This window comes from Phyllobates terribilis, unplaced genomic scaffold (genome assembly GCF_046119375.1).
Source record: "Phyllobates terribilis strain yellow unplaced genomic scaffold, ASM4611937v1 Scaffold_642__1_contigs__length_896892, whole genome shotgun sequence".
Taxonomy (NCBI): Eukaryota; Metazoa; Chordata; class Amphibia; order Anura; family Dendrobatidae; genus Phyllobates; species Phyllobates terribilis.
The window spans coordinates 845,539-871,617 of NW_027363402.1; the positions used below are offsets into that span (position 1 = coordinate 845,539).

Here is a 26,079-nt window from a genome sequence, read left to right on the forward strand (position 1 = left end):
TTGCTCCATACTGTGTAATGGCCCCATAGATTGCTCCATACTGTGTAATGGCCCCATAGATTGCTCCATACTGTGTAATGGTCCCATAGATTGCTCCATAAGTATAATGGCCCCATAGATTGCTCCATGCTGTAATGGCCCTATAGATTGCTCCATGCTGCATAATGGCCCCATAGATTGCTCCATACTGCATAATGGCTCCATAGATTGCTCCATAAGTATAATGGCCCTATAGATTGCTCCATAAGTATAATGGCCCTATAGATTGCTCCATAAGTATAATGGCCCTATAGATTGCTCCATAAGTATAATGGCCCTATAGATTGCTCCATAAGTATAATGGCCTCATAGATTGCTCCATGCTGTAATGGCCTCATAGATTGCTCCATGCTGTAATGGCCTCATAGATTGCTCCATGCTGTATAATGGCCCCATAGATTGCCCCATGCTGTATAATGGCCCCATAGATTGTTCCATGCTGTATAATGGCCCCATAGATTGCTGCACGCTGTAATGGTCCCATAGATTGCTCCATAAGTATAATGGCCCCATAGATTGCTCCATGCTGCATAATGGCCCCATAGATTGCTCCATACTGCATAATGGCTCCATAGATTGCTCCATACTGTATAATGGCCCCATAGATTTCTCCATAAGTGTAATGGCCCCATAGATTGCTCCATAAGTGTAATGGCCCTATAGATTGCTCCATAAGTATAATGGCCGCATAGATTGCTCCATGCTGTAATGGCCTCATAGATTGCTCCATGCTGTAATGGCCCTATAGATTGCTCCATGCTGTAATGGCCCTATAGATTGCTCCATAAGTATAATGGCCCCATAGATTGCCCCATGCTGAATAATGGCCCCATAGATTGCCCCATGCTGTATAATGGCCCCATAGATTGTTCCATGCTGTATAATGGCCCCATAGATTGCTGTATAATGGCCCCATAGATGGCGCCATAAGTATAATGGCCCCATAGATTGCTCCATGCTGTAATGGCCCTATAGATTGCTCCATGCTCCATAATGGCCCCATAGATTGCTCCATAAGTATAATGGCTCCACAGATTGCCCCATGCTGTATAATGGCCCCATAGATTGCTGCATGCTGTAATGGCCCTATAGATTGCTCCATAAGTATAATGGCCCCATAGATTGCTCCCTACTGTATAATGGCCCCATAGATTGCTCCATGCTGTAATGGCCCTATAGATTGCTCCATAAGTATAATGGCCCCATAGATTGCTCCCTGCTGTATAATTGCCCCATAGATTGCTCCCTGCTGTATAATGGCCCCATAGATTGCTCCCTGCTGTATAATGGCCCCATAGATTGCTCCATGCTGTAATGGCCCCATAGATTGCTCCATAAGTATAATGGCCCCATAGATTGCTCCATGCTGTAATGGCCCTATAGATTGCTCCATAAGGATAATGGCTCCATAGATTGCTCCCTGCTGTATAATGGCCCCATAGATTGCTCCCTACTGTATAATGGCCCCATAGATTGCTCCCTACTGTATAATGACCCCATAGATTGCTCCATGCTGTATAATGGCCCCATAGATTGCGCCATGCTGTAATGGCCCCATAGATTGCTCCATAAGTATAATGGCCCTATAGATTGCTCCATAAGTATAATGGCCCCATAGATTGCTCCACGCGGTAATGGCCCCATAGATTGCCCCATGCTGTAATGGTCCTATCGATTGCTCCATAAGTATAATGGCCCCATAGATTGCTCCATGCTGTATAATGGCCAAATAGATAGCTCCATACTGCATAATGGCTCCATAGATTGCTCCATACTGTATAATGGCCCCATAGATTTCTCCATGCTGTAATGGCCCTATAGATTGCTCCATAAGTGTAATGACCCTATAGATTGCTCCATAAGTGTAATGGCCCTATAGATTGCTCCATGCTGTATAATGGCCCCATAGATTGCCCTATGCTGTATAATGGCCCCATAGATTGCTCCATGCTGTATAATGGCCCCATAGATTGCTCCATGCTGTATAATGGCCCCATAGATTGCTCCATGCCGTAATGGTCCCATAGATTGTTCCATAAGTATAATGGCCCCATAGATTGCTCCATGCTGTAATGGCCCTATAGATTGCTCCATGCTGCATAATGGCCCCATAGATTGCTCCATGCTGCATAATGGCCCTATAGATTGCTCCATACTGTATAATGGCCCCATAGATTGCTCCATAAGTATAATGACCCTATAGATTGCTCCATAAGTATAATGGCCCTATAGATTGCTCCATAAGTATAATGGCCCCATAGATTGATCTATAAGTATAATGGCCCTATAGATTGCTCAATAAGTATAATGGCCCCATAGATTGCTCCATGCTGTAATGGCCCTATAGATTGCTCCATAAGTATAATGGCCCCATAGATTGCTCCATAAGTATAATGGCCCCATAGATTGCTCCATAAGTATAATGGCCCCATAGATTGCTCCATAAGTATAATGGCCCCATAGATTGCTCCATAAGTATAATGGCCCCATAGATTGCTCCATGCTGTATAATGGCCCCATAGATTGCGCCATGCTGTAATGGCCCCATAGATTGCGCCATGCTGTAATGGCCCCATAGATTGCGCCATGCTGTAATGGCCCCATAGATTGCTCCATGCTGTAATGGCCCCATAGATTGCTCCATGCTGTAATGGCCCCATAGATTGCTCCATGCTGTAATGGCCCTATACATTGCTCCATGCTGTAATGGCCCTATGGATTGCTCCATGCTGTATAATGGCCCCATAGATTGCTTCATGCTGTAATGGCCCTATAGATTGCTCCATAAGTGTAATGGTCCCATAGATTGCCCCATGCTGTATAATGGCCCCATAGATTGCCCCATGCTGTATAATGGTCCCATAGATTGCTCCATAAGTATAATGGCCCCATAGATTGCTCCATGCTGCATAATGGCCCTATAGATTGCTCCATGCTGCATAATGGCCCCATAGATTGCTCCATACTGCATAATGGCTCCATAGATTGCTTCATACTGTATAATGGCCCTATAGATTGCTCCATAAGTATAATGGCCCCATAGATTGCTCCATGCTATAATGGCCCCATAGATTGCTCCATGGTATAATGGCCCCATAGATTGCTCCATGCTGTAATGGCCCCATAGATTGCTCCATAAGTATAATGGCCCCATAGATTGCTCCATGCTGTAATGGCCCTATAGATTGCTCCATGCTGTAATGGCCCTATAGATTGCGCCATAAGTATAAAGGTCCCATAGATTGCTCCATGCTGTAATGGTCCTATAGATTGCTCCATAAGTATAATGGTCCCATAGATTGCTCCATGCTGTATAATGGCCCTATAGATTGCTCCATGCTGTATAATGGCCCCATAGATTGCTCCATGCTGTAATGGCCCCATAGATTGCTCCATAAGTATAATGGCCCCATAGATTGCTCCATGCTGTAATGGCCCTATAGATTGCTCCATACTGTATAATGGCCCTATAGATTGCTCCATGCTGTGTAATGGCCCCATAGATTGCTCCATGCTGTGTAATGGCCCCATAGATTGCTCCATGCTGTGTAATGGCCCCATAGATTGCTCCATACTGTAGAATGGCCCCATAGATTGCTCCATACTGTATAATGGCCCCATAGTTTGCATTATACTTATGGATTGCTAGATAAGACAGAGGGCGCACGGTAGTGACGACAGACTCCGAAGACGCTGAAGACACAGGAGTTGCTGGGAACGGGAGAAGTAAGTATTTGAGGAGGGGGCCCCGATGCCAGCGCGCCGTGTAGGACTGGCCTGGTGTGATAGCTGGAAAAATTCCCGGTGGGCCCCGATGAGAGAGAGAGAATTGGTGCGGGGGCTCTTAAAAAGTGCGGGCCCTTTAAAAGCGCAGCCGAAGGAAATGTAGCGTCGCGTGCGGCGCTCATACTATTCAGTGGTGACAGCGGGTGACGCGCATAGTCACATGACTGAGGACGTGTTCTTGGTGGGCGGTGACACGCACCGCGCTCTGCTTTGCCGCTGGTGGCTGGCAGTGGTGTGTTGTCAGGTGACACGCTGACGTCGCGCTCTCCTCTCCCTGCTCCCCTGCCGGCTTTTGATACGCCGACGCCGCGCTCTGCTCTCCAGTCCCGGCTCCTGCTCCCTTGGAATTGGCCTTGTAATACCGGCTCCCGTCCGGGTATGGAACACCGCACCAGCACCGCGCACCGCCCTCTTCTCTCCTGCTCTCTTGCCTTTTAAGCCGGCTCCTGGGCTGAGTATGCGGTGACCAGCACTCTGCTCTCTCACCATCACCCTGGAAACAAGGCTGCAGGTCTGGCTACAGCTCTCCCTGCTTCAACTTCAAGTCAAGTGCAATATCCACGTTTTTCTGGGTGAGTGTTCCCAGCATTGGTCATCATCCATATATGGAGGGGTCGCAGGCTGGTCACATGGGGACATGGATGGGGACATGGGGCTGAAGGGGGGGCTGGCTGGACCCATGGAGACATGGATGGGGACATGGGGCTGAAGGGGGGGCTGGCTGGACCCATGTGGACACGGGGCTGAAGGGGGGGCTGGCTGGACCCATGGAGACATGGATGGGGACATGGGGCTGAAGGGGGGGCTGGCTGGACCCATGGGGAGACATATGGATGGAGGCATGGGGCTGAAGGGGGGGCTGGCTGGACGCATGGGGAGACATATGGATGGAGGCACGGGGCTGAAGCGGGGGGGGGCTGGGTGGACGCATAAGGGGACACATGGTGGTGAAGGGGGCCAAGTTGGGGACCTGGATGGACACATGGAGGTGAAGGGGGGCAAGCTGGACACATTGGGACCTGGATGGACACATATAGGTGAAGGGTAGCAAGCTGGACACATGGGGACCTGGATGGACACATGGAGGTGAAGGGCGGCAAGCTGGACACATGGGGACGTGGATGGACGCATGGAGGTGAAGGGCGGCAAGCTGGACACATGGGGACGTGGATGGACACATGGAGGTGAAGGGCGGCAAGCTGGACACATGGGGTCCTGGATAGATATATGGGGTGGGGTGGGATGCATATATGAGTGGGACAGGATGGATATATGAAGGGGGGCAGGCTGGACACATGGAGGCCAGGATGGATATATGGGAGGGGCAGGCTGGACACATGGACACCAGAATGGATATATGGGGGGGGGGGGGGGTCAGGATGGATAGATGGGGGGCCACGCTGTACAAGGGACTTTATTACTGTTTAGGGGCCAGATTGAGGAACTTTATTAGTTTATGATGGCGAGTGGGGAACATTATTACTTTAGAGTCCAATTAGGGACATTATTACTTCTGTAATATAATTTTATTTTTAGGAAACTGTTTTCCGTAAGAGGGGACAAAAGGGGGGTCCTGTTACTGTGCAGGGCGCCACTATGTCGCTTTATTTCTTCAACTGGTGTAGTGTAGAAGCCTGGGGAAAAGTGGGAATGTGCTCTAAAAGAGATCAGTTATTGATAACTGTGTGTTATTTTCTGCAGAGATGATTCCTGGCTGGAAGAAGTGATGGTGGACTGTGCCAGATGAGGAAAAGCAAAGATGAAGAACTTCACCTAGAGACATCACTGGTGAGTCAGTGTATTACTGTACACTTACACAGGAGCTCTGTATATACTATATAGTGTATGTCACTGGTGACCAGTGTATTACCTATACACTATATACAGAGCTCCTGTGTATAATGTCACTCGTGATAACTGTATTACATGTACACTGACACTATATACAGAGATCCTGTTTATAATGTCACTGGGGATCACTGTATTACCTGTACACTGACACTATATACAGAGCTCATATGTATAGTGACAGTGTTGTTAGTATTGTGGTTTGTATTCCTGATCAGTAGTGTATTATTTGGTCACTATATGGTGGTAATATGTGGTCTGGTCATGGTGTGGTGATTTGTCCCTTTTGTATGTGATATTATTGGTGTTGTTATAGTGGATTATGTTGTGTATGGCGGTCATTTGTTCTCGCTGAGATTAACTAGGAAAAGATTTTTTTCCATGAGGCCACGGCTTCACTATCAGTATTTGGTCAGTATTTTTTCTCAGTAGTGAGAGCCAAAAGCAGGAGTGGGTGATAAATACAGAATTGGTGACTTGTTTCTATTCTACCTTTTCTCTGATTGTTCCTCACCTGGTTTTGGCTCCCACTCCTGAGAAAAAATCCTGACTGAATACTGATAGTGGGACTGTGGCCTTAGAGATGAAATACTTGGAGCAGAGCATCAGAGATGCACTCACAGGGGTTCTCCGGGGAGAACAAGTAATCCCCTCTCCACAGGATAAGTGATAACTTATTGATTGGTGGGGGTCTGACTACTGGGACCTGCAGCGATCGGCAGACTGTGGAGCTTTTCTCCCCATTACACTGGAGCTCATGTGCGACTCGACCACTGATCCATTCATTCCCTCAGGGGCTGTGAGCGCTGCTCTTTTTTGGAAGCCCCCAAGAGAAAGAATGAGGCTGTGGTCAGACGTCCCACCTGTCGCTGCATTTTAAAATGGGGATAAGTGTCCTGTCAGGGATAAAACTTCCCCATTCTTCCAATCAATAAGTGATCACCTATCCTGTGTAGCCCATGAATCTGTGATGACTTGTTTTAACCAAAGAAGCCCTTTCATGCAAACTACAGAAATTGTCCATCCCTGTTGTAGTCTGTGCAGAGTAGATGTGAGGAGCCGCCGGTCACTGCTCCACTATAACAGGGAGAGCAGAGAAGAGAGATCTGCATATTGCTGGAGGTGGGCCCCTAGAGTCAGCGTCCCCTGTGGGCCCCAGACACCCCAGTCCGACCCTGCTGACATCTGATTAAGGCCCCGTTCACATGTCAGGTTTTAATCAGTGTTTTTTTCTAATTTTCATCTGATTTTGGTCAGTGTGTCAGTTTTTCTCCTCAGTGGGGCATATTTTTTTATATGTAAAGTAAAAAGCTAAAGGTTTCCTCGCCTCGCTTGCCCGGCCTATAGACACTGGAAAACAAGCAGTACAGGCAACATGGTTGGTTCTGGCCATTTTTTCTGACAGACTCGTTGACTTCAATAGATGATCTTTATCTACAAATCGGATGAAAATCGGACCGGTCTCAGTTCTGATTTGCAGATCAATCGTCCACAATAAATAGAGCTGTAAACCTGTCCACGGTCTATAACGGAGCATATTCTACCTGCTAGAGAAATAACCAGACGTGAAAAGAGCCATGTGCTATTCTTACAGGGAAGGGGCCACGATTTTATGTTTTGTATTAATAATTATGTAATCAATTATTTTTAATACAAAATTAAATGTACCACTTTATTAGTTTTTTATTTATTTTTACATTGGCCACTAGGGGCTGCCATTTTTATTTGGGGGGTGTGTAAGAAGCACTCTTACACACCTCATTTACGGCAGCCCTGGCCATAAGAGACAGTAGTCTGTCACCGACCCTTTCTCTAACATTACAGGCCGCTCCTCCTGCCTCTAGCTGTGACCTGGGCACGCCCCCTTGGCTGTGCAGGTCGCAGCCGTGGGAGGAGATTGCAGCCATCTTTGTGGAGCCTGCAGTGTAAGCTGTACATTCCCCCTGTCGTCGCACGCACTGCTCAGTCAGAGCATGCCATGACAGGAACTGCCGGGGAGGAAATGCCTAGGAGTGGACGTCCCGAGTGAGTATCTGCAGCGGCGCCGTGCGGTGATCTCAGCCTCTCAGCTGTTATCACCGCCGACATCTTCAGGCAACACAGACACAGCGCTGCGTGGGAACGTGGAAGGAGAGTAGAAGCGTTTGTTTTGTTTTTTTTCCCTTCGCATTGAATATATGGGGGCATATACCCACCAGGATGGAGGGGGGGGCATATACCCACCAGGATGGATGGAGGGGGGGGGGCATATACCCACCAGGATGGATGGAGGGGGGGGGGCATATACCCACCAGGATGGATGGAGGGGGGGGGGGCATATACCCACCAGGATGGATGGAGGGGGGGGGGGGCATATACCCACCAGGATGGATGGAGGGGGGGGGCATATACCCACCAGGATGGATGGAGGGGGGGGCATATACCCACCAGGATGGATGGAGGGGGGGGCATATACCCACCAGGATGGATGGAGGGGGGGGCATATACCCACCAGGATGGATGGAGGGGGGGGGCATATACCCACCAGGATGGATGGAGGGGGGGGGCATATACCCACCAGGATGGATGGAGGGGGGGGGCATATACCCACCAGGATGGATGGAGGGGGGGGGCATATACCCACCAGGATGGATGGATGGATGGATGGAGGGGGGGGCATATACCCACCAGGATGGATGTAAGGGGGGGGGCCATATACCCACCAGGATGGATGGATGGAGGGGGGGGGCATATACCCACCAGGATGGATGGAGGGGGGGGGCATATACCCACCAGTATGGAGGGGAGGATATATCCACCAGGATGGATGGATGGAGGGGGGCATATACTGACCGGGATGGATGGAGCATATACATGTACCCAGGATGGATGGGGGTGTGTGACGCCTAGCTGCGCTTGGTATCACAGATCCTAGCAGGGTGTATTGATGGATTCCTCCACAAGAGGCCCCCATAACCATTCACACATCTCCACCTTCCACCTCAGACCATCAGAGGGAGCCCGTTAGGGATAGATATATAAGGGAAGGTGGAGCCAGGCAGCAGTTAGTCTAGACTGGAGTCGACAGAAAGCAAACCTGTTGAGAGAGCTCCTGCAATGCAAAAGCCTGAGAGAGGTCAGTCTGCAGTGGAGCACGTTCTAGACTCAGTTGTAGCTCAGAGAGGTGAGCTTTAGGTGTGCCGGCGCCATAAGATCGGTGAAGCGCGGCAACCTGCCGTTAGTGTGTATAGCCTAGTGAGGGCCCGAGTAGGCCGAAGGCGAGTGGAGAGTTAATACATAGGGGGCAGAGGAGCTTAACTAGCTCACCCCGAAGAAGCAGTTACCGGACATCGGGTCCGAAGCTTACCGGGATCTCCACGACCCAGTAAGATATAACCAGAATCCCTGGAGAACTACAAGTCCCAGTATCGCAAAAGTGCTGATACGTAATAGAGCCAGGAGACACATAGGCCCCTTAAGTCGGGAGCGTGTAATCCAAGAAAAGGCCATACCACAAGGTCAGCCAGCGCAGGACAGAGACAAAGTTAGGCCTTGCTCCAGGAAGGTCAGAAACTTACTACGCAGAGGCAAGAAACAGGAGGCCCAAAACCCGCTCATTGGGGAGGATCCTGACGTGCACCCTTCACCCTACAGTGCTCTGGGACGTGCCTGAATTTCCATCAGTAAAAGGTACTGAAGTGACAATCGTGTCTGTCCCTGTTCTTGCTCTGACCCGGCTGGGTCTCTCCGTCCTGCTTTCCCCGTCCATACGCTGCCCTGAGGCCTAGCTCCACCTGTGGGAAGCTATACCATCGAGCTACCTTATCACCGGCCTCAGTGGACTGCGCAGCGCTGGTGATCCTCACCAGAAACCACAGGTGGCGTCACAAACTCTTTTATAAACTTCACAAATCACCAACCCTTTTAAAGGAGCGACCCCAGGGTACGGGCCCGGGAGCCGACCACCGCGACATCCCTAAAGGCCCGGGTACCGAGTCATACCCATTCCCCTGGGCTAGTCAGGGGCATATAAACCTACCCAGCATCGATGGATGGAGGGGGCATTTACACCTACCCAGGATGGATGGAGGGGGCATTTACACCTACCCAGGATGGATGGATGGAGGGGCATTTACACCTACCCAGGATGGATGGATGGAGGGGCATTTACACCTACCCAGGATGGAGGGGGCATCTACACCTAACCAGGTTGGATGGAGGGGCATATACACCTACCAGAATAGACTACCCAGGATGGATGGATGGATGGAGGGGCATCTACACCTAACCAGGATGGATGAATGGAGGGGGCATCTACACCTAACCAGGTTGGATGGAGGGGCATATACACCTACCAGAATAGACTACCCAGGATGGATGGAGGGGCATCTACACCTACCCAGAATGGATGAAGGGGCATATACACCTACCCAGGATGGATGGATGGAGGGGCATATACACCTACCCAGGATGGATGGAGGGGGCATATACACCTACCCAGGATGGATGGATGGCTGGAGGGGCATATACAGCTACCCAGGATGGATGGAGGGGCCGATACACCTACCCAGGATGGATGGAGGGGGCCTATACACCTACCCAGGATGGATGGATGGAGGGGAATATACACCTACCCAGGATGGAAGGGCATATACACCTACCCAGGATGGATGGATGGAGGGGCATATACACCTACCCAGGATGGATGGAGGGGCAAATACTCCTACACTGGATGGACGGAGGGGCATATACACCTACCCAGGATGGATGGATGGATGGAGGGGCATATACACCTACCCAGGATGGATGGATGGAGGGGTATTCGCATCTACCATGGATGGATGGAGGGGCATCTACACCTACCCAGGATGGATTGATGGATGGAGGGGCATTTACACCTACCCAGGATGGATGGATGGATGGAGGGGCATTTACACCTACCCAGGATGGATGGATGGATGAAGGGGCATATACACCTACCCAGGATGGATGGATGGATGGAGGGGCATCTACACTTAACCAGGATGGATGGATGGAGGGGCATCTACACCTAACCAGGATGGATGGAGGGGCATATACACCTAGCAGAATAGACTACCCAGGATGGATGGATGGATGGAGGGGCATCTACACCTAACCAGGATGGATGAATGGAGGGGGCATCTACACCTAACCAGGTTGGATGGAGGGGCATATACACCTACCAGAATAGACTACCCAGGATGGATGGAGGGGCATCTACACCTACCCAGAATGGATGAAGGGGCATATACACCTACCCAGGATGGCTGGAGGGGCATATACAGCTACTCAGGATGGATGGATGGGCATATACACCTACCCAGGATGGATGGAGGGGCATATACACCTACCCAGGATGGATGGATGGAAGAATGGATGGAGGGGTATTCGCATCTACCATGGATGGATGGAGGGGCATCTACACCTACCCAGGATGGATTGATGGATGGAGGGGCATCTACACCTACCCAGAGTGGATGGATGGAGGGGCATATACACCTACCAGAATAGACTGCTCAGGATGGATGGATGGATGGAGGGGCATCTATGCTTACCCAGTTTGGATGGATGGATGGAGGTGCATATACACCTACCCAGGATGGATGGATGGAGAGGTATCTACACCTACCCAGGATGGATGGAATGAGGGGCATATATGACGCGCCCCCTGGGACATATTCCTTTTTGAGGGGAATACCCGGCACCGGATCAGATGGGGGGGGGTTTGTAGTCTCCGAGCGGCTGTGACCCGGCCCGTGCCCAGGGCGTCAAGCTCAGTGTTATGTGGCAGTCCTACAGATGTTATTAAGAGTTCTTTTGTGTCGACTACGCCACCCGTTGTGATGCGGTCACTGTGGCCGCCGCTGCAGCAGGGTCCGCTGAGGCTGATGGTGGGTGCGCAGCTTGGTGGGATAACCCCCAACGGGAGGGGTATAGCCTCAGAGGGGACAGGCGCAGAGGATGGGGGTTGTGGTGGTGTAGTGCAGACGGCAGTGAAGACAGAGTCGGGTTGTGCAGTTAAGGGTGTTTACTTACTGCAGATGTTGTACTGGTCACTCCAGCTGCTAGTGACCACCCGAGCCGTGCTGTGTCCACCAGGTCCTGGATCCAGCCAACCCCCAAACAAGTCCGGAGCGTGGCCCTGAGCTCTCTTTCTGTCCCGTTCTCTGGCCGTCCCCACCAGTAATCCACCTAGGTCCAGCTCCCTCGGGCCTTCTGTTGGGACACCCTTGGCCCTGGGTTCCCTGACCCTTCATGTGGTGTGCCTTCGGGGTGGATGTGATGGGTGACCGTGGCAGACGCTGCCCACGGTCTCCGGTCTCTGGCTGGGGAATGTTTTTACCCCCACCAGCTTGGGTTCCGGTACCCTGATGCCGACTCTTCACCCGGTGCTTTGAGTTGGGATCTCAGAGTCCTTCTCTTCTGTGCTCTGGGTCTCTCTCTTTTCTCCTCTTTTACTCCCTCTATGTGTGAGCTCAGGTGACCAGCACCCAATGAGCTCCTATCTTTACCCAGGCTGCTCCCCCTATCTGCCCCTACACTACTTGGGATGTACCACCCCCCTCCCACTCCAGCCAGGAACAGACTCGGTCGTACCTGCACATTTCTAAGTGGGAGTACCGTCGGCCTGTTCCCCGGAAATGGGATGTGTGTAGTGCATGCAGCCTACCGAGCTCAGATCCACACTCCATCCTTGCCCGGGAGTGGAATATCACACCTCTGGGTTGAGGTGCAATACCCCTGTAGCAGCCGAATCCTCAGGGTGCTACATTCCCCCCTGGTAAATCACAGCACGTCCTCGAGCTGTAAGACATAAATAACACCAAAAACATACATTTTTTTTTTTTTTTCATAAACATATATAAATAACATATCTTAGCAGATAAAACTTTCTCGTCGTCTCTTGTTTCAGGTTCCTCCTCCGGACACTGTGCAACGTGTGTCCGGGAAAAGTGCGACAGTCTCTTAGAAAAACTGGTTTTCCTATAAAACCGGTAGGGGGCGCTTTAGGAAGCGCAACTATATACAGGGATATGGCCGCTCTCAGTCCTCGGCCAGGTAAAGGGAAGGGAATGGCTGCTCACAGTCCTCAGCCTGGTATGGATTAAGGGGTTAACGGGTAAACAGTTCACTCAGCTGGTCCCAACGGGGACTATATATATGTATCAACAGTTTCTTTGGTACCCGGTCGGGTAACTATTTACATCACTTGCTCTGCCGCACTCAACGGCGTCTTCCTCCTGCTCTTTGCTTATAGCTGGTTGTAACTTCAGACCCGTCCGGGTCCTCTTGCTCCTCCTCCCCGCACTGCAACTCCTCCTCCGTCAGGCGGTGTACGTGGAGGGCGTAAGGTCCTTTGGCACACTTGTGCCGGGTAAAGGTGACCTCGTCTCCGATGTAGAGGTCACGACCTCTGTGCCCCTCCGGCAGATGGGACTCCACGTCTCTGCGCGTGACAAAGACGTCGCCGGGGGTGTTGTTGTCTCTAATGAAGCCCCACCCATGCTGCTGGTTGAACTTGATTACAGTCCCGGTGGTACGGGGACTGTGCGCTGCACAGGGGTCCCTCCTGGTCCGGCTCTTCTGCTCGGCACTCCGTATTTGGGCCTGTTGTTCCCGGACCCGCCTCTCTCTCCACTCCCTCACAAACTCCTCGAGCTGTTGGCGGCAGCACTCCGCACGCTCTGCTGCAGCTGCCCTAGTTTCCTGAGTGAACCCCATTAGATCTTCTCCGGTGGGGTCCCACTCAAACTGTGCTTCCGCTAGCGGGGGCGAGATCCTTATTACGGGCTTCGGAGCCGGAATCAGGGGTGCACACATGGCCCCAACCCTCCTCTGGTGCTCCAGTTCGTAATACTTCTGGGGCCAGATGAAAGGCTGCCCGTCCGGCCACGTGTGCTGGGCAAACAAGTCCTCTCCCAGACGCGGCACCCTTGGTTTTACGGGTGCGGGCGCGGTGGTGGTGGCGCCCGGGTTGCCCAGGCCTTGCGGCCAGGCCTGGGGCACCTGGAAGGTGAAGGGCACCGTTAGGACGGCGGCGCCCTGGGCTACCTGGCCTTGCGGCCAGGCCGGAGGCTCCGCGGAGGTAGGGGGCGCTGTTGGTGATTCGGCGCCCGGGGGTACTAGGCCTTGCGACCAGGCTGGTGGTATTTCCTGCTTTGTCACGCCCCGGGTCGAGGCGCGTGACGTCACAGGGGTCGCGGCGGCGGCTTCCGGTTGGGGCCTAGTCTGCGTCGGTGACATGGCGTTTTCGGGCACAGCAGGGGGACTTTCGGGCTCTGCGACGGGGAGCTGGGGCAGGTAAGCGGTGTCACGGCTTGGGGTATAGGCGTCCCCTTTACCTGCCTCCATGCGTTCGGCTCCCTTCTCGGCGCCGTCTCCGGCCTTGGGTCCTCCCGCGCCATCCTCAGAGGCGGTCTCCTTCCTCATCTCGGCTGGCGTGCTCCGGGTCTTGGTTTCAGCTTGCGTCTTGGTTTCAGCTTGCTGGGCCATCTCCCGGCTCCATTCCGCCAATATCTCGCGCTGTACCCGGGCCATCCTCCGTGCGAGGCCCTCCAGGGCAGTCTGCGCACACTCCCGGTCTCGGGGGAGCTGTGCAAGGACCTCCACTAGGCCTAGTGGGGTCGTGGTGTCCAGCAGGCTCCTGACCAACGGGTCGGTGCTGCTCTGCTCTTCTTCCAGCAGGCTCCTGGCCAGCGGGCCGGTGCTGCTCTGCTCTCTGGACATCTCCGGGTGAGCTTTTCTGCTGCTCCTCTCCAGGCTTCCTGCCTCCGGGTGCGCTCGCTCCAGACTCCTCCAGGCGGCACCCATCTTTGCTCTTTTCTTTCGTCTCCTCCCACTTCGAGGGCGGTCCCGGGGCAACTCGGTGACTGTCAGCTCCAGGGGTAGTTCTTTCACGCTGACAGACACCTCCAGCATCACAGTCTCTGTTGGTGGGGGCGGTTTCCACTTTTGGCGCCATTTTCTGTCCTGGCCCACGATGGGAGGTGGCCTCTTGCCCTCCTTTGGCACGCCCATAATGGCGTCCGCTGCTCTTCCAAGGCGGGAAATCTGCGGTTTTGGCGGGAAGCGTCGCCCAGTGGCGGGAAACTCTGCAGATGGCGGGAACAAGTTGGAAATGGCGGACAATCGGCGGGAAACGACTGGTGATGGAGTCCGATGGCGTGGACCCTCCGGAACCGGCGGGAGACTTCTTTCTGAGGTAAACTTGCACTTTTCTTCAGGCACGCAGTACCCGGGTGTTGCGGGCACGTAATCCTGCCGACTACGCCAAAGTTGACGCGCCCCCTGGGACATATTCCTTTTTGAGGGGAATACCCGGCACCGGATCAGATGGGGGGGGGTTTGTAGTCTCCGAGCGGCTGTGACCCGGCCCGTGCCCAGGGCGTCAAGCTCAGTGTTATGTGGCAGTCCTACAGATGTTATTAAGAGTTCTTTTGTGTCGACTACGCCACCCGTTGTGATGCGGTCACTGTGGCCGCCGCTGCAGCAGGGTCCGCTGAGGCTGATGGTGGGTGCGCAGCTTGGTGGGATAACCCCCAACGGGAGGGGTATAGCCTCAGAGGGGACAGGCGCAGAGGATGGGGGTTGTGGTGGTGTAGTGCAGACGGCAGTGAAGACAGTCGGGTTGTGCAGTTAAGGGTGTTTACTTACTGCAGATGTTGTACTGGTCACTCCAGCTGCTAGTGACCACCCGAGCCGTGCTGTGTCCACCAGGTCCTGGATCCAGCCAACCCCCAAACAAGTCCGGAGCGTGGCCCTGAGCTCTTTCTGTCCCGTTCTCTGGCCGTCCCCACCAGTAATCCACCTAGGTCCAGCTCCCTCGGGCCTTCTGTTGGGACACCCTTGGCCCTGGGTTCCCTGACCCTTCATGTGGTGTGCCTTCGGGGTGGATGTGATGGGTGACCGTGGCAGACGCTGCCCACGGTCTCCGGTCTCTGGCTGGGGAATGTTTTTACCCCCACCAGCTTGGGTTCCGGTACCCTGATGCCGACTCTTCACCCGGTGCTTTGAGTTGGGATCTCAGAGTCCTTCTCTTCTGTGCTCTGGGTCTCTCTCTTTTCTCCTCTCTCACTCTGGGTCTTTATCTTTCTTCTCTCCTCTGCTCCTGACTTGTTCTCTGCAGCTGACTGACTCTCTGCATCTGATCCTCTGCATCTGACCCTGATCTTACTTGGTGCCCACCTTATATACTCCCTCTATGTGTGAGCTCAGATGACCAGCACCCAATGAGCTCCTATCTTTACCCAGGCTGCTCCCCCTATCTGCCCCTACACTACTTGGGATGTACCACCCCCCTCCCACTCCAGCCAGGAACAGACTCGGTCGTACCTGCACATTTCTAAGTGGGAGTACCGTCGGCCTGTTCCCCGGAAATGGGATGTGTGTAGTGCATGCAGCCTACCGAGCTCAGATCCACACTCCATCCTTGCCCGGGAGTGGAATATCACACCTCTCGGTTGAGGTGCAATACCCCTGTAGCAGCCGAATCCTCAGGGTGCTACATTTACACCTACCCAGAATGGATGGATGGAGGGGCATCTAGACCTACCCAGGATGTATGGATGGATGGAGGGGCATATACACCTACCCAGAGTGGACGGATGGAGGGGCATCTACCCCTACCCACGATGGATGGATGGAGGGGAATCTACACTTACTCAGGATGGATGGATGGATGGAAGGGCATCTACACCTACCCAGGATGGGTGGATGGATGGGCATCTAGACCTACCCAGGATGTATGGATGGATGGAGGGGCATATACACCTACCCAGAGTGGATGGATGGAGGGGCATATACACCTACCAGGATGGATGGATGGGCATATACATCTACTCAGGATGGATGGATGGATGGAGGGGCATATACACCTACTCAGGATGGATGGATGGAGGGGCATATACACCTACTCAGGATGGATGGATGGAGGGGCATATACAGCTACCCAGGATGGATGGAGAGGCCGATACACCTACCCAGGATGGATGGAAGGGCATATTCACCTACCCAGGATGGATGGATGGAGGGGCATATACACCTACCGAGAATGGATGGAAGGAGGGGCATATACACCTACCAGAATAGACTGCGCAGGATGGATGGATGGAGTGGTATCTACACCTACTATGGATGGATGGAGGGGCATCTACACCTACCCAGGATGGATTGATGGATGGAGGGGCATCTACACCTACCGAGAATGGACGAATGGAGGGGCATCTACACCTACCGAGAATGGATGGATGGAGGGACATATACACCTACCCAGGATGGATGGATGGAGGGGCATCTACGCCTACCCAGAATGGATGGATGGATGAAGGGTCATATACACTCACCCAGGATGGATGGATGGAGGGGGAAATACACCTACTCAGGATGGATGGAGGGGCATATACACCTACCCAGGATGGATGGAGGGGCAAATACTCCTACCCAGGATGGATGGATGGATGGAGGGGCATATACACCTACCAGAATAGACTACCCAGGATGGATGGAGGTGCATCTACGCAAACCCAGAATGGATGGATGAAGGGGCATATACACCTACCCAGATTGGATGGATGGATGGATGGATGGATGGATGGATGGATGGAGGTGCATATACACCTACCCAGGATGGATGGATGGAAAGGTATCTACGCCTACCCAGGATGGATGGATGGAGGGGCATATACACCTACCCAGAATGGATGGATGGAGGGGCATCTACCCCTACCCAGGATGGATGGATGGAGGGGCATCTACACTTACCCAGGATGAATGGATGGATGGAAGGGCATCTACACCTACCCAGGATGGATGGAGGGGCATCTAGACCTACCCAGGATGTATGGATGGATGGAGGGGCATCTACACCTACCCAGGATGGATGGATGGATGGAGGGGCATCTACACCTACCCAGGATGAATAGATGGAGGGGCATCTACGCCTACCCAGAATGGATGGATGGAGGGGCATATACACCTACCCAGGATGGATTGATGGATGGAGGGGCATATACACCTACCCAGGATGGATGGATGGACATATACACCTACTCAGGATGGATGGATGGAGGGGCATATACAGCTACCCAGGATGGATGGAGAGGCCGATACACCTACCCAGGATGGATGGAAGGGCATATTCACCTACCCAGGATGGATGGATGGAGGGGCATATACACCTACCCACTATGGATGGAGGGGCAAATACTCCTACCCAGGATGAATGGAGGGGCATATACACCTACCCAGAATGGATGGATGGAGTGGTATCTACACCTACTATGGATGGATGGAGGGGCATCTACACCTACCCAGGATGGATTGATGGATGGAGGGGCATCTACACCTACCGAGAATGGATGGATGGAGGGGCATATACACCTACCAGAATAGACTGCGCAGGATGGATGGATGGATGGATGGAGGGGCATCTACGCCTACCCAGAATGGATGGATGGATGAAGGGTCATATACACCTACCCAGGATGGATGGAGGGGCATATACACCTACCCAGGATGGATGGAGGTGCAAATACTCCTACCCAGGATGGATGGAGGGGCATATACACCTACCAGAATAGACTACCCAGGATGGATGGAGGTGCATCTACGCAAACCCAGAATGGATGGATGAAGGGGCATATACACCTACCCAGATTGGATGGATGCATGGATGGATGGATGGATGGAGGTGCATATACACCTACCCAGGATGGATGGATGGAAAGGTATCTACGCCTACCCAGGATGGATGGATGGATGTATGGAGGGGCATATACACCTACCCAGAATGGATGGATGGAGGGGCATATACACCTACCCAGAATGGATGGATGGAGTGGTATCTACACCTACTATGGATGGATGGAGGGGCATCTACACCTACCCAGGATGGATTGATGAATGGAGGGGCATCTACACCTACCGAGAATGGACGAATGGAGGGGCATCTACACCTACCGAGAATGGACGAATGGAGGGGCATCTACACCTACCGAGAATGGATGGATGGAGGGGCATATACACCTACCCAGAATGGATGGATGGAGGGGCATATACACCTACCCAGAATGGATGGATGGAGGGGCATATACACCTACCCAGAATGGATGGATGGAGTGGTATCTACACCTACTATGGATGGATGGAGGGGCATCTACACCTACCCAGGATGGATTGATGAATGGAGGGGCATCTACACCTACCGAGAATGGACGAATGGAGGGGCATCTACACCTACCGAGAATGGACGAATGGAGGGGCATCTACACCTACTGAGAATGGATGGATGGAGGGGCATATACACCTACCCAGGATGGATGGATAGAGGGGCATATACACCTACCAGAATAGACTGCGCAGGATGGATGGAGGGGCATCTACGCCTACCCATAATGGATGGATGGATGAAGGGTCATATACACCTACCCAGGATGGATGGAGGGGCATATACACCTACCCAGGATGGATGGAGGTGCAAATACTCCTACCCAGGATGGATGGATGGATGGAGGGGCATATACACCTACCAGAATAGACTACCCAGGATGGATGGAGGTGCATCTACGCAAACCCAGAATGGATGGATGAAGGGGCATATACACCTACCCAGATTGGATGGATGCATTGATGGATGGATGGAGGTGCATATACACCTACCCAGGATGGATGGATGGAAAGGTATCTACGCCTACCCAGGATGGATGGATGGAGGGGCATATACACCTACCCAGAATGGATGGATGGCGGGTCATATACACCTACCCAGGATGGATGGATGGAGGGGCATCTACCCCTACCCAGGATGGATGGATGGAGGGGCATCTACACTTGCCCCTCCATCCATCCATCCATTCATCCTGGGTAAGTGTAGATGCCCCTCCATCCATCCATCCTGGGTAGGTGTAGATGCCCCTCCATCCATCCATTCATCCTGGGTATCTACACCTACCCAGGATGGGTGGATGGATGGAGGGGCATCTACACCTACCCAGGATGTATAGATGGATGGAGGGGCATCTACACCTACCCAGGATGGATGGATGGATGGAGGGGCATCTACACCTTACCCGGGATGGATGGATGGAGGGGCATCTACACCTACCCAGGATGAATGGATGGAGGGTCATCTACGCCTACCCAGAATGGATGGATGGAGGGGCATCTACACCTACCCAGAATGGATGGATGGAGGGGCATCTACGCCTACCCAGAATGGATGGAGGGGCATATACACCTACCCAGAATGGATGAATGGAGGGGCATATACACCTACCCAGAATGGATGGATGGAGGGGCATCTACGCCTACCCAGAATGGATGGATGGAGGGGCATCTACGCCTACCCAGAATGAATGGATGGAGGGGCATATACACCTACCCAGAATGGATGAATGGAGGGGCATATACACCTACCCAGAATGGATGGATGGAGGACCATATACACCTACCCAGGATGGATGGAGGGGCATCTACACCTACCCAGGATGGATGGATGGAGGGGCATCTACTCCTACCCAAGATGGATGGATGGCGGGGCATCTACTCCTACCCAAGATGGATGGATGGCGGGGCATATACACCTACCCAGGATGGATGGAGAAGCATATACACCTACCCAGGATGGATGGAGGGGCATGTATACCTACCCAGGATGGATGGATGGCGGGGCATATACACCTACCCAGGATGGATGGATGGGGACGCATGGATTCCACTCAGTATCAGCAGATTCTTGACAATAATGTTCAAGAATCAGTGATAAAGTTGAAGTTACGCAGGGGATGGATCTTTCAGCAAGACAATGATCCAAAACACGGCTCCAAATCTACTCAGGCATTCATGCAGAGGAACAATTACAATGTTCTGGAATGGCCATCCCAGTCCCCAGACCTGAATATCGTTGAACATCTGTGGGATCATTTGAAGAGGGCTGTCCATGCTCGGCGACCATCAAACTTAACTGAACTGGAATTGTTTTGTAAAGAGGAATGGTCAAAAATACCTTCATCCAGGATCCAGGAAATCATTAAAAGCTACAGGAAGCGACTAGAGGCTGTTATTTTTGCAAAAGTAGGATCTACTAAATATTAATGTCACTTTTCTGGTGAGGTGCCCATACTTATGCACCTGTCAAATTTTGTTTGAATGCAGATTGCACATTTTCTGTTAGTACAATAAACCTCGTTTCAAGGCAGAAACATTACTGTGTCCAACAGTTATTACATATATCAAACTGAAATAGCTGTTGCAAAAACACCAATTTTTATAAAACATTAAGCTTAAGATTAATAGGGGTGCCCAAACTTTTTCATATAACTGTATGTTCTAATTATATTTTTAATATGAACTATTGGCACAATAGTCAATGAATGTGACCTTTTTTCAGTCTCTATAACTATATAATGGAATCTTACTTATGGGCTATCTACTTTGTTTTAGGTTTTAAGCGCCACTTCTCTGACCGGACTTCTGGAAAAACTTCAGGACAGCAATGTGCTTCTGGATAAAATCATGAAAGGGCTGAATGCCTATCTGGAGAAGAAGAGGCTTTTTTCCCACGGTATAGTCCTTTCACTTGTTGCAATGATTCTATATACTCCTTAAAGAAATTTTTTTTTTTCTTATTTAAACGCATTGAAATCATTTTTGGAATTGGATTTCATTAATAATTTTGCACTGTTTGCCTTCTATTGGCTCTGTGTTGCGCTGGCTATTGGACTTATTTTTAATCTGTCTTTTTTCAGCTCCTCTTAGCCGATTTATGACCACAGATCACATCAAAGCTGAATGTGCAGGAAACAAAAAGCCTAACGGTGCAACATTTTTAATGAAACTGAATTGTCGCAAATACTCGCAATTAAATGGGTATTCCCATCTCCAAGATCCTATCCCAATATGTAGTAGGCGTAGTAATAATAATAATATTAGCAAATACCTCCAATTAGAAGTGTAGTATAGTTCTTCTGATTCGCTATGTCGCTTTCCCCATGTGCAAGGCATTGCAGTAGCTTCGGTATCCATGGTTACGACCACTCATATAGTGACAGTTATTTGCTAGTGGTCGTAACCTAAGCTACTGCAATGCCCTGCACATGGGATAAGCGACAAAACAAATCAGAAGAACTATACTACACTTCTAATTGGAGGTATTTGCTAATATTATTATTATGACGCCTACTACATATTGGGGTAGAATATTCTGCTGAACAGTCATGTGTTTTTAATGGGGAGAGAGGAGAAAGTCAGTACTGGACACCTCCGGCAGCGGGTTATCTCCCCTGAGAACCAAAAGACCGGGTATTGAAATCCCATCTGCCCGATCCTTCTGGCCCTGACATCCTCTATCGGGGGAGAGTCAGGAGACCCCCATACACATCAGTGGGTAGGCCGGTCCTGCTGCAATCGTCAGGTTTAAACTATTTTAATCCAATGTGTATGGGGACTGAATCTTTACTTTAAAGCTTTGCTTTTCTATTTTCTCACAGACACTGATACAAATGGCGCCTGACCCAATACTTTAATGACATCTTTATCATATTGTGCATTTTCGCTTTAGCTTTTTCTTCCTGTCCAACGACGAAATGCTAGAAATTCTCTCTGAGACTAAAGATCCTCTGCGGGTCCAACCACATCTAAAGAAGGGCTTTGAAGGCATCGCAAAGCTGGAGTTCCTTCCTAACCTGGACATCAAAGCCATGTACAGCACCGAGGGGGAACGCGTAGAGCTCATCCAGACCATCTCCACCTCCGAGGCTCGGGGGGCCGTGGAGAAGTGGCTCATCCAAGGGGAAGATGTCATGTTAAGGAGCGTGCATGATGTTATTGCTCGGTCACGAATGGTACGGATCTACCTACAGACCAAAAGCATTAATTGGAACTAATCTAGTACTTTTATATTTGTATAAGATTATTTGGCAGCAGTGAATGATTTGTGGATGATGTATCTCTTGCTATAGAGCCAGGTAGCAGATCTTCTACCTGCAATCGGTAGAAATGAATTTGCTGGATAATACTAGTAAGGTTGTCCCTCTCTTAAATGCTTCTGTCAACGTAATTTAACTTTGTTTTTTAAAAGGCGTACCCTGAGACTGCAAGAAAAGACTGGGTGAGGGAATGGCCGGGACAGGTCGTGCTCTGTGTGTCTCAGATGTTCTGGACAAGTGAAGTGCATGAAGCTATCGGCAGTGGCCCAGAGGTACGGCATAAGCTCCTTTACTGATCAAGGTTGCTTCACTAGAAACAGTCATGGCCGGAAGTGTTGGCACCCTTGAAGTATTTTCCATAAAATTATTGCAATTGCATGTGTATTTTTTGTTATACACATGTTTATTTCCTTTGTGTGTATTGGAACAACACAAAAAAAACAGAGAAAAAAAGGCAAATTGGATATAATTTCACACAAAACCCCAAAAATGGGCCGGACAAAATTGTTGGCATCTTTCCAAAATTGTGGGTAAACAATTTTGTTTCAAGCTTGTGATGCTCATTCAAACTCACCTGTGGCAAGTAACAGGTGTGGGCAATATGAAAATCACACCTGAAACCCGATACAAAGGGGAAAAGTTGACTCAATCTTTGCGTTGTTACGTGCCACACTAAGTAGGGAGAACAGAAAGAGGAAAAGAGAACTGTCTGAGGACTTGAAAACCAAAATTGTTGACCAATATCTTCTTTTTGTGTTGTTCCAATACACACAAATTAAATAAACATGTGAACAACAAAACATGTGTAATTGTAATAATTTTCTGGGAGAAATACATATATATACATTCATAGACAGACTTCATGTGTTCTCCTGCTAATAGACTGTCATACCCAGGGACGCAGCTTATAGGAGTTTCCAGGGGCGGATATACCATTGGTGCAACAGAGGTAAGGGAACCCACATTCACATCAAAAGATGCAAGTAGCTTCTTTCACTGTACGTTATTAGACTGCAAAGAGCCCATGTACTGTTCTTGCCCAGGGGTCTTCTCCTGGGGGTTGCAGTTGTACAGCGGCTCAATATCTTGAAGGTACCCAAAAGGCTCCATAGTATTGTTGGGACTTTGCATTGATTCATGCATCTTGTCTAGAGATGAGCAACTAAATTTGCAGGACCTTGGTCTAAGAGAGCAGGTTAGTAGTCTGTGGCTGTTGGATGGGAGCCTTGCTAACCGCCTCTTACATGCCGGCATCCCTGGCTCCTCTTTTGATTAGCCGGCCAGGCGTGATGTCATTTGTGCCTCACACCACAACTATGACATCGACATCAAAAGAGGAGCCGGAGATGCCGGTTCATGGGGCTCCGGTCCTGCGGCCGTGGAATACTGACCCGACTGTTGGACCAGAGTCCTGCAAATCCATTCGCTCATCTCTACTCTCGTCATATCTACCAATAAGGGAAGACATTGTATGGGATTTCCCATAATACCAGCATAAAATGAATCCATCTGCATTGAGTTTTCCATGCTGTTTGTGGCAGGGTTTTATAGAGGTACATCTGGGTATTTGGAGCTCTGGGTTCAATCCAGATCTCCAACTTCTATAAAGATATGTTGTAAAATTGTTGTGTACATTATAAAGTGCCTGCATATTGTGGAGTTCTCAATCTAGTCTGCAGCTTATAATCTGTATAGATTTCAGCCCCCTTGCAATATGTATGTTCTATGAATGTTTCTGCAGATGATTTCACCGTTACATCCTTCTTGTAGGGCCTGAAAAACTCCTCTGATAATCTGCAGCTCCAGCTAAATGATATTGTGGAGCTTGTGCGAGGAGGCAAATTGTCCCAGCAGACTCGCAGCACATTGGGGGCTCTCGTCACCATAGAGGGGCACGCTCGTGACGTGGTCATGGAAATGATCCAAACAGGTTTGTGCAAACATCATGGCTGGCACCAAACTTTCCAATACCATGTTCTATTTATCATACACTACATGGAGAAAGGTATTGTGTCCCCTCCACATTACACCTACAGGGGCTTTTATGGCCTCCTATTCTAAATCCATATACAGGATGTTAATATGGAGTCCGTCCCTCTACAGATATCACAGCTCAATATGCAGAGCACCTTCATACATTTCACCCCATTCCTATGTTCTTTCCATATCTATGTTATATTCCCCCCTCTTTTCTTTGAGTTTTCATAGGACACAATTGATCTTGTCACAGTAAAGCAATCTTGGGGTGTACTTACAATGACGTCTATGGGGCAGTAGTCATTTCTGCATATTGAGATGGTGGTCCCTATATAGGAATGTTTTGGCATCTGTATGTGTCGGCGTCCCCTGTATATGACTCATTGCCACAATTGATATTCTTTATAGTCAGTGTTTTGGATGGCCTAGGTGCGGCGTGTAATATTTTCTATCAATGGTGTGTGTGCCCTCCTCTGTGCGGTGTCCTTCCATAACCATGGATGTACTAATAAAGGGGTTTTATGTCAATTCCTTTAATGACCTTTTGTTCGGTTTCTTTGTAGGTATTATGTAATTCTCTGAATGGTCAGCCATTCTAAGCCTGAGCAGACATATGGCAATGTAATTGATGTGTGACTGACATTGTTCTTCCCTATGTTGCGGTGACATATTTATGCTGCCATTGTGCAGTATTTGTTCTAATTAATCATCCTAAAGGTGTTTAGTGGGGTTGAGGTTGAGAACGTGTGTGAAACAGTTCTGCTCTTCTATTCCCTTAGGGTTGGAAGCTACAATTGTTTAAAATGTCTTGTGCTGAAGCATTAAGATATCTTTTCACTGGAACTAAGGGGCCTAGACCTACCCCTAAAAACAAGGCCATACCCCCACCAGCAAACTGTACAGCGGGCACAATGCAGTTAATAGGGTAACGTTCTCCTGGCATTCACCAAATCCAGACTCGTCCATCAGATGCCAGACAGAGAAGTGTGATCCGTCACTGCACAGAACAGGTCTCCTCCAGAGTCCTGTGGTGGCGGCTTCACACCACTCCATCTGACGCTCGGCATCGTGCTTGGTGATGTAAGGCTGCATGCAGCTGCTCGGCCATGAAGCTCCTGGCGGGGGCGCAGTGTTTGTGGTGATGTTGTTACCAATGGAGTCAGGAAAGCGTTCTGCCCTCTGCTCCTCAGCACTCAGTGACCCCGCTCTGTTATGTTCCGGGGTCTCCTGAGTTGCTGCAGTTCCTTCTACTCCTTAATAATATCACTCACATGTGATGGGGGAAGATTTAGGAGGGAAGAAATTTAATATCCAGACTTGTTACCCCGGTGGCTCCTATTACAGGACCGCGCTGGTATCAGAGAGCTCTGCACCACCAGCCGTTCTGTCATATGTTAGTAACAGCACACAGCATGGGAGGGCGGATGTTATACACCGGGGGGCGTGGGGATTGATGTTATACACTGGTGGGGGCGAGAGTCTTAATGTTATACAAGGCCGAGGGGCC

At 50.5% G+C, this 26,079-nt stretch overlaps 1 long non-coding RNA gene across 1 annotated transcript; it reads left to right on the top strand.

Moving 5' to 3' along the window:
• The first annotated feature begins 5,524 nt into the window (after nucleotides 1–5,524).
• LOC141234831 (uncharacterized) lies at nucleotides 5,525–22,437 on the top strand. The gene is made up of 3 exons (XR_012300712.1): nucleotides 5,525–5,613; nucleotides 21,112–21,232; nucleotides 22,229–22,437. It is a non-coding gene; the product is annotated as an uncharacterized lncRNA (long non-coding RNA).
• The last annotated feature ends 3,642 nt before the right edge of the window (nucleotides 22,438–26,079 follow it).